Source organism: Pleurodeles waltl, chromosome 4_1 (assembly GCF_031143425.1).
Source record: "Pleurodeles waltl isolate 20211129_DDA chromosome 4_1, aPleWal1.hap1.20221129, whole genome shotgun sequence".
Taxonomy (NCBI): Eukaryota; Metazoa; Chordata; class Amphibia; order Caudata; family Salamandridae; genus Pleurodeles; species Pleurodeles waltl.
In genome coordinates this window covers 609,016,509-609,033,040 of record NC_090442.1, presented here as the reverse complement: position 1 = coordinate 609,033,040, position 16,532 = coordinate 609,016,509, and positions in this window count along the sequence as shown.

Here is a 16,532-nt window from a genome sequence, read left to right as displayed (position 1 = left end):
CAAGAAAGTGTTCCATCATAGATAAAGCACCCCTTTTCTTGCAGCCCCCTACCGGCACCTAATGACCATGGTTGCGCCGTATTTACAATACGGACGATGGCGGTCATTAGCACAATAGCCTCAAAGCTTTTGATGCTATTATGGCGTTTTGCTATTCTAGCGACAAAAATGTTGACGCTAGTACAGCAAAGCACAGGGAGGCCCATTAAATATAATAGGTGCGTCATTTTAATGCCTGCTCTGAGCAGTTGTTACAAATGACAGAAAAAATGGTGCAATGTAATGTAAATTTCACTGTGCCATTTTTTCGGGCTTCCCTTCAACAGAACAGCCCCGGAACATACATTATGCGTGACGCATGCATAATGTGCCACAAGGGTTTACAAAGTGGAGCAATGCAAGCATTGCAACGCTTTGTAAATCTGGTGTGGTAGAAAAGCCACCTTAGTGCCACCTTACTGTCAATAAAATTATGCTATGGTGGTGCTAAGGTGGCGCAAGGGGCTTGTAAATATGCCCCTAAATGCTGTTTCCTCTGGACCTTGCACACATACAGATATTATGCCAATAATCAAGTTGTGACAACAATGTCAAAACTGAGAACAGAGATGCCAAGTTGAAGCATACTTCACTTGCCAGGGTCTTGACAGCAAATTGTAAATAATCTTAGTTATGTTGGGTTTTAGTCCTACTTTTGGGTGGACAGGCAACTTGGGTTGCTCTATAACAGCAATGCATCACTATAGGAATTTGTGTTATTAGTTGGGCAGGATGTGAGGCCTGAGCAGGTAATGGGTCCAAAATATTCCCTTCTTGGGAATCAAACATCCCATTTTAGTGTTTGACTCCCTCAAGGTAGGGATGCTGAGCAGGCCAAGGCCACTGAGGGAAGGTGGTGTAGGTGATCACCACTCCCTGGCATACAATAATAAGACTCAATAAATGAGTGTCCAGTCTGTGCTTCTTCCTCCAAAAAAGGAAAAGTACATTTATTACACACCCTACAAAATACTACACAGTAATTTACAAATATATACCTGAGGCATACTAAAAATACCTTGGATTACAATTTGAGTTCACAATTTTCCTCACAGTGTCATGTCCCCAACGTCACAGTGCTCCCCACCCCCATCTGTACCAGACAAAACATCACCATATATGGGAAATCACTTTAGCTAAAAACAGGCCTTTTGGCATTATCAATGGTTCACCATTTCACAGAAACAACAAACCACATGTTAAAAACACAATAAATTTGACAGTAAATGCAAGGATCAAAAATAATCATGGGTAATTGCAATTATTAATGCCCATAAAGCAGATCAACCTTCATTTGTAATCGTAGTCAGCATTATTATATCAATAAAACATTTTAAAATGCACACAATGTGTCAATACCTTTAAACGCCTTGGCGGGGAGAGGGAAGTGTTTTGGATTATGATGTCTGGGATTCCTCCTTTGTTGAGTGGGCCCAGGCTACCCCCAGACCATGTACAGTGTGACAGGTGATTAACAGATGCAGATTTGTATCCCAACCCCTTCTTGTTCAGGAGCTGAGGGAGGCACTGTTAATGAGTCATTTTGTGTGTGGCAGCATTTTCACCCTCTGCTGGAGAGAAATGTAATTAACTTGGCGCAGCAGGGTGACAAAGGCATGGGCTCTAATTCTGAACTGACAAGAGAAATATGACAATTCTGGATGACCCATAAGACATATAAGTATGGTCTTAGGAAATGTGAATATGAACTGGGTGCTACTTTTCCACCCCAGTTTCATACCTCACAAAACTTTGTAGAAACTGCAATCCTAGGCAGATTTCCACCTGCATGTATAAGTGTCACAGCAAACAACACAGTAAATCACACTGGCTTTACCTGGAAGTGCCAGGGCCGGACTGGGTCCCCAAAGCAGATCTGGCAAATTTTGTCAAACCAGCCCCCTTGGGTACATAGCGAGCGAGCCTGATCACTACAATGAGGCCTGGGGGGTGTCCCCCCGCCAAGAAAATGTGAGGAAAAATGTAAAAACAGAGTATTATTCAACACATTTGCCATTAAAAATTCAATTGTATTTGTTTTTAAAAGATAGCAGATGATGACCTTTCAGTGCACCAGGATACGGCAGTCTTTATAGGGGTTCTTAAATGATTCCCTCACCATCATCCTCTAACAGTGCCTCTCATCTCTCCATATCCACTCTCTCACATGTATTTCATTTGTTTTATAGCACCTCTCTTACCAGAGAAGGGTGTTGGAGCACTTTACATCACACACACATACGGAGACAATACACGTTTAAATCAGTGTACAGAAAATGTTACATAAGATAAAGGGGACTACAAGGTGTAGGATTCACGTCATCCATACTAGTAGGTATTTTTTAAGAGTGCTTGGTCTGGGGAAGCAGAAACTCATGATTCAGAATGTAACACAGTGGTTAGGGTTGACTTTACTAATAATAATGTATCTCTACCCAAACAAACCATTTTTAGCAAAATCAAGATGACCAAAGACTGGGGAAAACATAACTTTCTAACCTGCGCCATGCAGTTTGCATTCAGCTCTTTGATGGCAGTTCACAGCTCACTGTGCCAAATTTTGATTGTAACTTATGAACTACATAGTAACACAAGGATCTCTGTGAAAAAAAAACATTTCTCACTGAGCATTGCAAAATACTGTTTAGTGACCTGCATAGTACATGTTCTTTGCAGCAGGCATATTAAACCCTCTATGCTACCTTAGATGAGTCAAAACTGCCACTAGACAAAACTCCAATCTCTCTCCAGCAGGTACATTAATCACCAGAATTGTCTTCGCACTCTTATTGGTGGTCGAAAGTTGTTGGACATACAAGGAACTCTGCAGTGCTTTTAATGCTACTGCACTGCTACAAAACCACCCCCAGTAACAAAAGCAGAAACCCACCCTTCCAACCTCCTGGGGAAATGTCCGATGCCCGGCCAGCCCACCCTTCATAAGTGTCCACTAATATTATAAGTCCTATCCCAGGTCAATATCTAACTCTGCAGAGTCCCCTTGAGCCAGGCTCCTTGTGTGCAGATACCAGGCTTAGCACGATGGCAGTCTCACACACGCAGCCCACACATGTGTGCACTACACATGTGTGCACATGTTCACATGTAACCAGCCAAGTGCCCGTCACCCTAGCTGCATCACAGTGGACTTATCGCAAAATGCGGACACTGGCAGTAAACATGTGCAGTCCTTTAGCCATGTGATCACCATGAGTGAGGTACATGTAGTGAGACTCACTCACAGTAAAAGGTCCAAAACCAGGTGATCCAGAAAGGAAATAATCTGGACATACAGGGAGTGCAGAATTATTAGGCAAGTTGTATTTTTGAGGATTAATTTTATTATTGAACAACAACCATGTTCTCAATGAACCCAAAAAACTCATTAATATCAAAGCTGAATATTTTTGGAAGTAGTTTTTAGTTTGTTTTTAGTTTTAGCTATGTTAGGGGGATATCTGTGTGTGCAGGTGACTATTACTGTGCATAATTATTAGGCAACTTAACAAAAAAAAATATATACCCATTTCAATTATTTATTATTACCAGTGAAACCAATATAACATCTCAACATTCACAAATATACATTTCTGACATTCAAAAACAAAACAAAAACAAATCAGTGACCAATATAGCCACCTTTCTTTGCAAGGACACTCAAAAGCCTGCCATCCATGGATTCTGTCAGTGTTTTGATCTGTTCACCATCAACATTGCGTGCAGCAGCAACCACAGCCTCCCAGACACTGTTCAGAGAGGTGTACTGTTTTCCCTCCTTGTAAATCTCACATTTGATGATGGACCACAGGTTCTCAATGGGGTTCAGATCAGGTGAACAAGGAGGCCATGTCATTAGATTTCCCTCTTTTATACCCTTTCTTGCCAGCCACGCTGTGGAGTACTTGGACGCGTGTGATGGAGCATTGTCCTGCATAAAAATCATGTTTTTCATGAAGGATGCAGACTTCTACCTGTACCACTGCTTGAAGAAGGTGTCTACCAGGAACTGGCAGTAGGACTGGGAGTTGAGCTTGACTCCATCCTCAACCCGAAAAGGCCCCACAAGCTCATCTTTGATGATACCAGCCCAAACCAGTACTCCACCTCCACCTTGCTGGCGTCTGAGTCGGACTGGAGCTCTCTGCCCTTTACCAATCCAGCCACGGGCCCATCCATCTGGCCCATCAAGACTCACTCTCATTTCATCAGTCCATAAAACCTTAGAAAATCAGTCTTGAGATATTTCTTGGCCCAGTCTTGACGTTTCAGCTTGTGTGTCTTGTTCAGTGGTGGTCGTCTTTCAGCCTTTCTTACCTTGGCCATGTCTCTGAGTATTGCACACCTTGTGCTTTTGGGCACTCCAGTGATGTTGCAGCTCTGAAATATGGCCAAACTGGTGGCAAGTGGCATCGTGGCAGCTGCACGCTTGACTTTTCTCAGTTCATGGGCAGTTATTTTGCGCCTTGGTTTTTCCACACGCTTCTTGCGACCCTGTTGACTATTTTGAATGAAACGCTTGATTGTTCGATGATCACGCTTCAGAAGCTTTGCAATTTTAAGAGTGCTGCATCCCTCGGCAAGATATCTCACTATTTTTGACTTTTCTGAGCCTGTCACGTCCTTCTTTTGACCCATTTTGCCAAAGGAAAGGAAGTTGCCTAATAATTATGCACACCTGATATAGGGTGTTGATGTCATTAGACCACACCCCTTCTCATTACAGAGATGCACATCACCTAATATGCTTAATTGGTAGTAGGCTTTCGAGCCTATACAGCTTGGAGTAAGACAACATGCATAAAGAGGATGATGTGGTCAAAATACTCATTTGCCTAATAATTCTGCACTCCCTGTATTTAATGGACTGCACCCATTAGATAAGCATATGACGATTGTTTAAACATGCGCTGGAGATGGAAGGAGTACTCTACATCAGTTTAAGGAATATTTGTATGATTACACAGAAATCCACGGTAAAATAACAATTGAATACATTTTTGGGTGACTTTCGAGTTAGAAGGGGTAACTATAAATTGAGGAAATATTCGGTAAGATAAATGTTATGGTGTATACACAAGATAAATGACAAGCTATAGGGGATAAAGGGAAAATTAACATCTATTTGTTCAGGTAATTATATATAAAAAGGAAAATTGAAAACATAAAATCCTGAGAGAGTGTGTGGTACTGATTGAAGTAAATCAGGAAACGATCTCCCCAATTATCATAGAAATAAAAAAATGTATGAGGTAAACAAATGAATAGCTGCAAAGTAGATATTAAGGAAAATGTTTCGGTGGATGGTTTGTAAATCTAATGTGATTGTATAAATAACAACTAAGTGAGCTAAAATGATTGTCTATTGACCCCTTCACCTGGTATATTTTGATTCAAATAGTTAAAACAGCTAGGGCCAAATTCCGAGAGATGTGAGACTCCTGCATCAGTATTTCTGCTACAGAAAGTCCTGAAACCGAGGCGTTTGGTAGCTGCAGGATGCATATGTGTTTTCAAATCTAAAATGGGAAGACACGCCGGGAAACTTGTCTGAAGCAATTCGAGCGTGGCAAGAATTTGCCTTGCAAGCAGTTGGCTTTGATCCTTTGTTTTTTAAAATATGTATAACAATAACTATTCAGGGGAATAAAAGTTGTGGGAACTGTATCAACTCTGATGTATACCAATACCCTTATAATTAGGGATTCAAAACCACCTTAGAATGCAGAGGGCCACAAATTAAAGGTACGTCTATATAAAACACAGATAATGCAATGTGGACTGTGGTGCAGATAGTTGTGCAACGTTGTGCAGAAAATTGTCTCAGGGTACTAGCACATTACTATAATATGACAGCATGCGGTCAGCTTGCTATTGGCCTTAAGGTAACCCGTCTCTGTTAAGATTACCTACTTTACTCTTTGTAGCAGAAATGTGGTTCCTGGTCTCCAACATACACTAGAGCTCATTCAACCAAGGAATTGTTTTATGAGCACGAGAAAATCAATTCCCACAAAATGTTGAAAATGAAAACAATTGCTTGAAATAATTAAGGTTCTCTCTATCCCTCTTTCCTTGTGATGTAGAAGGTGCTTTGCTAGTTATCCATTCTATTCTATTAATAAAGATTGAAGATGGGCTTTTGTGTCCTATTTTGAAGGATATGAATTTTATATGGCCATATATGGTTTGTTTACTGTGTGGAATGTTTATATGGTTTTCTAAACTATATGGAAACTAATAATAAAACAACTCTGTAGAAGTTAGGAGCATGGATCTGAATCCAAGATTTGTCTCATGGTTTGTCTAGCAATGTGTAATTTAGGGAATGTAAATATGCTGATATAAAAGACCTGATGCTCTATTAGAATTAGGGAAATACATTAAATCGTTAGTATAAAGCATTGTTTGGGTTACTAAAGAAATATTTTACATTTTGTATTTACAAATTATTCATTTCTCATTCAGAGTACCACGAGGATCCATCCTTTCCCCTAATACTTCAAACCTCCCAATGGAGCCCCCTCTACATGGAGCCCCTGGGTACTTTACTCACCAACAACTTCAGGATCCATCTCTATTCTGATGACACACAACTTTACCTCAAAATCTCCCCATGTCTGACAATCAACTTAAAACACGCCTCAAGCAATTTCTGGACTGGATGTCCTCCACTAATCTTACACCCAACCCAACAAAGACAAGATTGCTTCTATTCATTAGTAGCAACCCACAACATATTAATAAAGCCTGTCTAGCAGACATAGGGGGTTATCACAACTTTGGAGGAGGTATTAATCCGTCCCAAAAGTGACGGTAAAGTGACGAATATACCACCAGCCGTATTACAAGTCCATTATATCCTATGGAACTCGTAATACGGCTGGTGGTATATCCGTCACTTTACCGTCACTTTTGGGACGGATTAACACCTCCTCCAAAGTTGTGATAACCCCCTTAAACCTTAGCCACTTCATACCCTGCTGACAGGAAGTGTGAAATCACTTGGATTCCCTGTTGGGAAGTCATCCTTTTTGCCCTGGTCACCCCCATTTTTTGACTGATGATGGTGGTTACTGACTCTGAAAGTGCCCTGAGCTCAAACAACCTTTTTATAACTTGTGAGTCACCCTACAGAGTGCATTGTTATAAAAAGCAGGGACAATATAAAATATTTTATATGCTCTGGTAGGGAAAAACAGCCAAAGTAGTTTTTCCCCATTATAGTGCTGCAAGCCCCATAGTCTGACTTGGGAAGGCTTTTTTGAACTTAATAAAGTTGAACTTTTGATTGGAGATATTTGGACATGTCATTCAAAGTGTCAAAATAATGGTTATAATAAAACCAACATCTTGCCACGGTGGGATTCATTATAACTATTACAGGAAAGTAGTTTTAGAACTTACTACCTAGAAGCTACCCAAAGCAGCCCTGCAGCAGCCTATTCTGACTAGTCAGCTTTTTACAGTCTGAGCAAAGCGGTTCCCTGAGCAGGTGTGAAGAGGCCTGGGGCTAAACAATGCAGCCATTTGGTGGAGGAGATTTGCTTCCTGGAGAAGCCAGGGAGAGGATTCGGATTAGGGAGATAGGCTGGACTTCAAAGGCAGGAAAGCAGATGTCATAGGACCAGGCCAACTCCCACTTCCATGATCACCAGCCAGATGAGACCTCCCTAATGAGAGTAGGAGAGGGGTTGGAAGAATAGTGTAGTCGGATGTTAGCCACACCTCTCAGTTGGGTTTCACAAATACACACACACCAAGGAGAGACTTTCCCCATTTTGATTTTTGGGAGAACAGTGCATTCTTGGTCAAATATATGCCACACTTCACAGGATGTGGTCCTAGCAGGGAGAATTGGCTTTATCCCTATTGGTGGAAAAAAAAACTCCTGCCAGCCCAGAATGAAGGATACATATGGGTGAGCTGCAGGATCTCCTTAGATCTCTGACAGGAACATCAGATGAAGACCCATGGATTACCACAAAAGGATTATACTCAGAAGGACTGCACCTGCTGTACTCACAAGGCTCCACAAAGAGAGGACTGTGCCTGACTCAAAGGAAAAAGAGTGGACTTTCTGTTCAGCAACAGCTACAACACATCTGGATGACGTCATCTGCCAAGCCAAAGAGAGAATCACTTCAGCTGACCAGTTGCAACTGGATTTTTCCTAGCTGTGCAGGTGCATTGTGAGAAATTGAGTCCTAGCCCCCAAGAGGCAATCCAGAGTTTTGAATTCTTGCCTAGTGCTCCTGGATGATTCATTTTCCTAAAAGGACCAAGAAACTGCAAGAACTAAAAGTTTGGAAACTTTCTGCAAAGTTCTGCAGAAAAGCTCCAGGAGGAGATCAGTTTGACATCCAGAGTCAAGCCACCATCACCAACTCATCAATCGGCCTGACTGTACTTATTTGTACCGCTGAAAGCTCTAGAGATCCTTATCATCAATGTCAAGGACAAATGTTTTTAGAGGCTCACCAAAGCATCACGCTGCAGCAGGCTGCCGCCGTCTTCTAATCCAACTCTGGATCAGAGGAACCCGAGAACTTGTTGTCGAGAGAAAAGCTCCAAGAAAACAACTCTGAAGGGAAACCTTTGACCAGGACCTAGCCTTCAACCTATCTGATCAGCGCTCCATCGCAGTCAGCCTAAAACTTTAAATTTGCCCTGGTCCAGGGCAATCAGGTAGCCATGAGTGATGCTTTAAGCTTTTTGGCACTAGAATGTACATTGTTTTATTTAATTTTTAAAAATTCATATCTCTGGCTCCCTACATTGAATTTGTGTCATTTTGGTGTCTTTTAAAGATAAACATATTCTCTATTTTTAAAAATTGATGATGGATTTTACTGTGTTGTGTCTTTTACTTATTTAATGTTTTGCTGGTATTAAGTGCTTTATACATTAAACATACCTGTCTCTGAAGTTAAGCCCAACTGCCCTTTTGCGAAGCTACCAAGGACTGAAAAAGGATTCATTTTTTAGACTTGGTGGGACCTGTTAGTGATTGTAGTATTAATATTAGTTGATAGTGAATACTCCAAACTCCTAATAACCTGCATTCCTAAATTTGTCTTTAACATTGACCTCTCCTTCAAGGAGTGCATCACTAAGAAAAACAAGGCATCATGGTAGTAACTCTTCATCATAATAAAGTAAAAGTCTTCCTACCCAAAAGTGACTTCAGAATTATGATCCACGCTTTTGTCTCTTCCATCTAGATGCAAGCACACCTGTTTCAACAGTCTCTCCGGCTCCACATTGGCATACTGAATGGCATTCAACTTACTGCAGCTTGTCTCATCAGGGGCTCAACACAGAAGGAAATTAAGTTGCTCCTGTTCTAAGCCACAACATTTTGAAAAACATTTGCATCACCTGTGAAGGTTACAGAAATATCCCCGGCATAAATGGCTAAGAAACTAGTCATGTCATGTCATGTCATGTCATGTAATGTTATGTTATGTTACGTTATGATACATTATGTTACATTATGTTGTTATATTATGTTATGTCATGTTATGTTATGTCATGTTATGTTATGTTATGCAGACTTGTACAGCACACTATCATCTGGTAGTGTATCCTGGTATTGAGCAGGTGAGTCTAGCCAAACCTATGGTTTAGTGGGACTACTCAAAAAGCCAGATCTCCAGCTTCTTAATTCAAGAAGTGAGGAGGAGGGTCTTCTATGTAGCAGTAGATCATTCCATGCTTTAGGAGAGATGTAGGAGAAGGCTTGACTGCCAGATCTGGTTTCTGTAAGCGTGGGATGTGTGTAATCAGGAGTCCAGACAAGCAGATGTATCTGGAAGGTTTGTGAAAGCAGATGCAATTGTTGAGGTATGCTTGGCCAGTGTTATGTAGTGCCTTAAAAGTATGGGTGAGGAGTTTGAATTGTGCTCATGTTTGTATGGAGAGCGAGTGGAGCTCCTTCAGATGTGGTGTGATGTGAGTGCAGCGTGAGAGGTTGAGAGAGATTCTGGCGAGTGATAGTCAGCAGCCTTTGGATGATTTGTTTTTGATCCCATCATAGAGGATGTTCCCATAGTCCACTTTGCTTGTGACAAGAGTGTACATGAGTTTTAAGGATGGTGAGTGAGAGCCAATTGAAAATCTTTCTCAGCATCTTCAGGGTATGGAAGCATGAGATAGTGATGGAGTTGACTTGGGCATTGATGTCCAGTTTGCTGTTGATGATGATGCTGAGGTTCTTGGTGTTGTCAGTCCTAGCTCTATTGGCCACCAGGTGAAGACCTACCATGAAGAGCTCTTCACGAAGATCAGTATTTCAGTCCTGTTAGTGTTCAGCTATAGACAGTTGGTCTTCATCCAGTGGGCGATTTTAGTCATGTAGGCATTGAGCTTGATATGGGTACTGGGCACCCTGCCCATTAGAGAAAGAATAAGCTGTGTTTCATCAGTGTAGGAGAGGACATTGATGTCATGAGAGCGGATGATGCTGGCTAGAGGGATCATGTATGAGTTGAACAAGGTTGGGCTCATGGAAGGTCACTGCCACCTCCGCAGATGAGGTCATGGCTGTCTGTGGTGTATAGTGCCAGATTAACTGACTAGGTCCTTCCAGTCAGGAAGGAGCAGATCTATGGGAGTGCATGTCCTTGGATTTTGACGTTGTGCAGGCATAGGAAAAGAATGGGGGAGAGTCTGTGTCAAATGATGTGGAGAGATCCAGGAGGACAGAGCTGCTACATTAGGAGAATAGATATCTCAAGAGAGTAAAAGAGCATCTGCAAGAAGAAAAAGACCAAACTGCAGATCTTCTCAGTCAAAACGCCCAGGGTCTGTGGCAACATTTCTGAGCACAACAGAACTGCTTCTTTTGTACAATTCAGGAAAAATTATAGATGCACCTCTTCACTCAGCATTACTGCCACAAACATGCCGGCTGGCTCTCTCGTGGCATTCTAGAAAGTAGTTCATGGGCTCTCTCCTTTCTGTTCAGCTTGCTTCTATGTCTGTACTGTATAAATAGTACTTATGTGGTACTCCAACATACATGCATACAATCGTATGTGACTGATGTAATGTAAAAACAAAACATACAAGTGTTTCCTAGATTGAAAGTAGTTTGTTAATCTCAAAATATATTTTAATAACACAACTCACATGTTATACTTAATATTTGATTCATTGCTGTTGCATGCTACTGGCAAGGCTATGTTTCTCTGTTGAAATTAAAACCAGCAACATACCAATAAATATTACATTAAAAGATAACAAAAATTGGTGAATTTGAATAAAGAAGATTTGAATCATAAATACAGTAAGCTTACTGTGGGTAACTGGGTTGTTGGTTGACTGGGTTGTGAGCCCTGGCCAAACAGCCACCACATTCCTTGTGATGGTGAGGCACAAGCCAGCTCTAAATTAGCCTGTGCGCAACCCTCTGGTAACTTCTCCATGGCAGGTCCAAAGCCCAGCTTTGAAAGGAGCTGGGCTGGGGACCAGCGACCCAAAGGAGGAGGGTTATGTGTGGGGTTCACTACGATAAAAGTCCTAACTAGAAAAACATCAACAAAAAGACATCCCAGCCTTGGGGAGAGAGGAATCTCCTTCATGGAGATCCCTAAGAGGCCACAAAGGCAATCCACATGCTTTCGACAAAGACCATCACCATCAGAACATGGAATGTGAGGACCATGTACGAGACAGGCAAGACAGCCAAAGTGGCAGTGAAGATGAAAATGTACCACATTGCCCTGCTTGACATCAGCAAGGCCAGAGGGATACAGTCTGGACGGAAAAGACTGTCTCAAGGAGGGATGCTTCTGTATAGAGGACACAAGGATAAGAATTCCTCACATACTCATCGAGTAGTACCGATGCTAACACCAGCAGCCAAAAGACCTATGCCTAGATGAGAAGCCCATAGTCCCAGAATCATTACAGCAACCTTCCATACAAAGAAAATGAGGATCAACATGAATTGGATCCAGTGCTTTGCACCTACAAATGACAGCAAAGAGGATGAAAAAGTGCAGGCTTTTATAACAGACTCTAGTCCGTCCTAGAGAAATGCCTTGCTCGAGACATTACCTACTGATTGGGGACCTCAATGCCGAGATTAGAAGTGACAGCACTGGGTACGAAGAAGTCATGGCCAACCATGACCTTGATGACTTAAACGAAAATGGTGAATGTCTTGCAGATCTCTATGCCCTGAACAGTCTGGTGATAGTCAGTAGTGTATATCTACACAAAAGAATACACAAGGAAACATGGGTGTCACCAGGGCATTCAATATAGAATCAAATTGTCCATGTCTGTGCCAAGGCATTCTGGAGGTCCTTGCAGGATGTGAGAGTGATTATATGGGTGGAGGTGGCATCAGATCATTACCTGGTCATGGCCAGGATAATGCTGAAGAAAGCATGGATGTAACTGAGAAACCAATGCCAGCTATATAATACCACGCTCCTCAAGATGCACAGAAACAGAATGATTACTCAATTGCCCTCACTAACAAGTTTCAAGTCTTGCAAGAACTAGAGGATGACAGAGAGCCAGTAGAAAGTCAGTGGGAGAAGATCAAAGAAACAGTGCCATCAACCTGCCAGGAGGTACTGGGTCCCAAGAAACACCAGCATAAAGAACGGATCTCCACCAAGACACGGCAAAATCCAAGTGAGAAAGGAAAAGAAAGATGCAGACAACACCAACAGAACAAGAGCAGAAAAAGCAAAACTCAAAGCGAATATGTCAAAACCAACAAGGAAGCTAAGGGAAGCTTGAGAGCAGACACAAAAAGATTAATTGAATGGTCTTGCCACAGAAGCACCCGGACGCAGCAAGCCATGGAAACTTGAAATAACTCTACGACATAACAAGGAAACTCTCTGGCAGGTACAGCAAGCCAAAAAGGCTTGTTAAAGACAAAGCTGGGAATACAATCATGGGTAACAAAGGCCAAAAACGAAGATGCGTGGAGCACTTTGAAGAACTGCTGAACCAGACTGTGCCACAGACTCCATTAGACATGCAGTCAGCTGACAAGGACTTTCCAATCAACTGCTGCAGACCAACCAAGGAAATGGGAAGGCAACAAGACCTGACATTATTTTTGTAGAAGCACCAAAGTCAGACATTGAAACATCAGTAGACATTCTCTACCCCATGTTTGGAAGCATTTGGGAAGAGGAAAAGGTGTCATCAGACTGGAAGGTGGGATTTCTCATCAAGGCACCCAAGAAAGGTGACTTGAGTAACTGCAACCTACAGAGGAATAACTCTTCTATCAGCCCCAGGCAAAGTGTTCAACAGAGTCATCCTGAACATAATGAAAGAACAAGTCAAGGCTCAGTTGCTAGACTAGGAAGTTGGCTTCCGCAAAGGCCTTCCCTGCCCATCAAGAAATCATGAAAAGATGCTGGGTTTAGATCAGTCACACCCTCAGCAACCCTTCATCAAACACTATCAGGCAAACCCTCACCTTGAGCAGTCAAAGGAAAAGAAAAAGAGGAAGGCCAAGAAACACTTGGTGTCTGGGACTAGAGGCTGACTGCAAGGAGATGGGTCACACAGGGAGTCAGATTGAAAGAAAAGCCCAGGACAGAGATGGTTAGACAGTCCTTGTTGATATACCACAAGGGGAAATAGGCCCAAGTAAGAAAGTAAGCAACCCTTTGGTAGCTTGTCACCGAGCAGTCAGGCCTAAATTTGAGGCCTAACTTTGAGGCAATGTGTAAATTATTTGTGCAACACTTAAAACAGTAATAAACTGAAAATACCACACAAAAAGGATTCCACATTAAGTTAGAAAAATATAACTTTTTAAATAAATAAAACAAGAGCAAAGCAACAAAAATCCAACCAGCAGAAATGGAGCAATTTCCAGGATTTAGTAAAAATAGCACCAAAAAGCACAAATCGCCAACTGTGGATATCTGGTCAGGTCAGGCTGGGACAATGTCAAAAATTCAGTCTGACCACGATGGAGCGTGGGGCGGCTACAGGGACCCAGAAAGACTCACTGAACAAAGCACCTTAAGTCCTGATTTGCAGGGCATTGCAAGGCTTTGCGTCAAAGAAGCATCACATAGCCAAAGCAATGCTCTGGTTCAGATGTGAGATGAGGCTATTATGCGAGCGCCTGCGAGGCAGAGGTTCCAGTCAACGGAGGTTCTGATGCAAAGTCTGGTGTTGAGGATGCAGCACAGTTGAAGTGACTCGTCGGCTCGGAAGAGCTGCGGGGCTCTGATGCTTAGTCTGCAGCTGTCATTGAGACTGCCATTAATGGATGTGAGGGCCTGCGTTGAGGATGCATTGCACAGTGGTTGTTTCAAAAGCTGGGATGCTATGTAGGTCTTTGCGACTAGTCCAATCCACACAACAGCAATGATGGATTGGTTCTGTCACCTTTGCGCCAAGGCTCCTGAGGAGATGCATCAGTTCTGCTGGATCCACAGAGGCAAGCAGAGCATGTTAGGCCCACTTCCAAGGGTCCAGGTCTGGGGTGGCACCACTTGGCAGGGTGGACTCACAGATAGCAGAGTCCTTGTGCAGGTGCAAGTTTGCTGGAAACCTGTTGTGTCCCTGAGGCTTCAGATCAGGAGCCAAGCGAACTAGCCCTTGGAGACTCCCTGGGTTCTGCGTTCAAGAGCTTCAGGTCCAATCCTACTCTCCTAGACAAGAAGACAGTAGGTCAGCACAACAAGGCAGCAGTGCTCCAGAGCAGCAGTCCAGCAGAAGAGCAATTCATTTCACTGGCAAAGCAGTTCTTCTTCCTGGCAGAGTATCCACTGGTCCAGAAGTGTACTGAAGAGTTGGTGTCTGAGGTTCAGTATTTATACCTAGTTGTGTCTTTGAAGTGGGGATAAGCTTCTAGAGGCATGCCACTGAAGTGCACAGGTGTACTGTCATCCTTGCTCCAGACTACCTCCAAGGGGTATGCAGCCCTTTGTGTGGAGACAGAAAGCAGCATATTCAAGTGTAAGTTGGGTTGGACCCAGCTCCTCCCTCCCATCCTGCCAGGGATGGTACATCCAGTCACACCTAGGCTCCCTATTGTGTGTGGCTGTCTAACAAGAATACACAAAGCTCAACTTCCAACTATACCCAGTTGTGTGACCCAGAAACAGGATCCAGGCACCAAATGTGTAAGGTAAGAAAATACAAACACTCTAAAACTGGCATTTTCAAAACTCTAATTCAAAATCTAACTTGACCATAAGTTAGGATTTTAAATTCAAGTTCCAGGAACACCAAACATATTCTGGTCACCTGTACCCATTTGGAAATTACACTTATAAAATGTAATAAGGTAACTCTGATGTTATCCTATGGAAGAGGTAGGCCTTGCATAAGTGAAAAACGAATTTAAGAGTTTTCACTTCCAGGACATCAAAAACTTAAAAGTATGTGTCCTTCTTTTTAAATACGTTGAACCTCTTCAATGGGTAGAGGTTTCCTGAGCTCAGGGCTACTGCAGAACCAGAGTCCACACAGGCTAAAGTAGACTGAGTGAAGTAAGACAAAAGAAAGATTTGCAGCATATGACTGACTCCATCCAGACCAGATCCTCACTTTCTCCCAGGATTGGTTGAAGCCTATCTGCCTCAACCAGTTCCTGAAGGAGTCATGGACATAGGAAATGTGTCTCTACTAGCTTGGAAATACATTGCATCTCATGCAAATATGTTGTTTGTCCATTACCAAACTCTCTAGCATGCACAATGTTGATATAGTGCATGATCAAAGCACTGAGGCTTACACCTGTAAGTAACTAGTTACCAAGATGATGGCTTAAAATTGGTTCAGGCGCAAAGCTTATTTCTTTATGGAGGCAGTTGATTGGTATTTGCAGGGACTCAGTTCTACTTACCATAATTAGCCAGCCATCCATCGAAGGTGCAATGAACAGGGGTGCAGAATGCGTAACACTGCCCCTTCTCCTGATCTTCAATGCCAATGATTGAAATCTCTTGCAGAGGAGGTGCAGGTAAAAATGATTGTGAAATGACAATCTGCCCCTCTCACCACCCCATATCCAATTGACGGACTTCTTCACTTTACATACCCCTGCGGCTAACAGAGATACGTTTTAGGGCATGAAATGTATGAGTTGAGTTTTTTTCGGTTGTCCTCCAAACCATTTCCTCAAAACAGTGAAATGGTGTACACCCGAATGACAAGAAATCCTCTGTTCACTAATGTACATTGTCTAATGTCTCGTGAGAAATATATGGTGAATCATTAACAGCCGAATACTGGCAGTCCTGAAAAGTCCACTTTTCAGTTGCGAATGCCACCCGATATGTTTCTGGAACCTCTGCTTCCGTCTTGCTTCTCGAGTGACCTCGCTTAAGAGGCTGCGAGGACATTGTGAACTCTGTAAGAGGCCTGTTTTCTACAATGGATATGTGTTTCACATTTATTTGCTCGCCGAAACGTTGCCATTTACAATGTTGGCCAACGTGTCAGAAATACAAGACTCCGAGGCCATATTTGCACTTCCATGAGCGCAGAGTTTA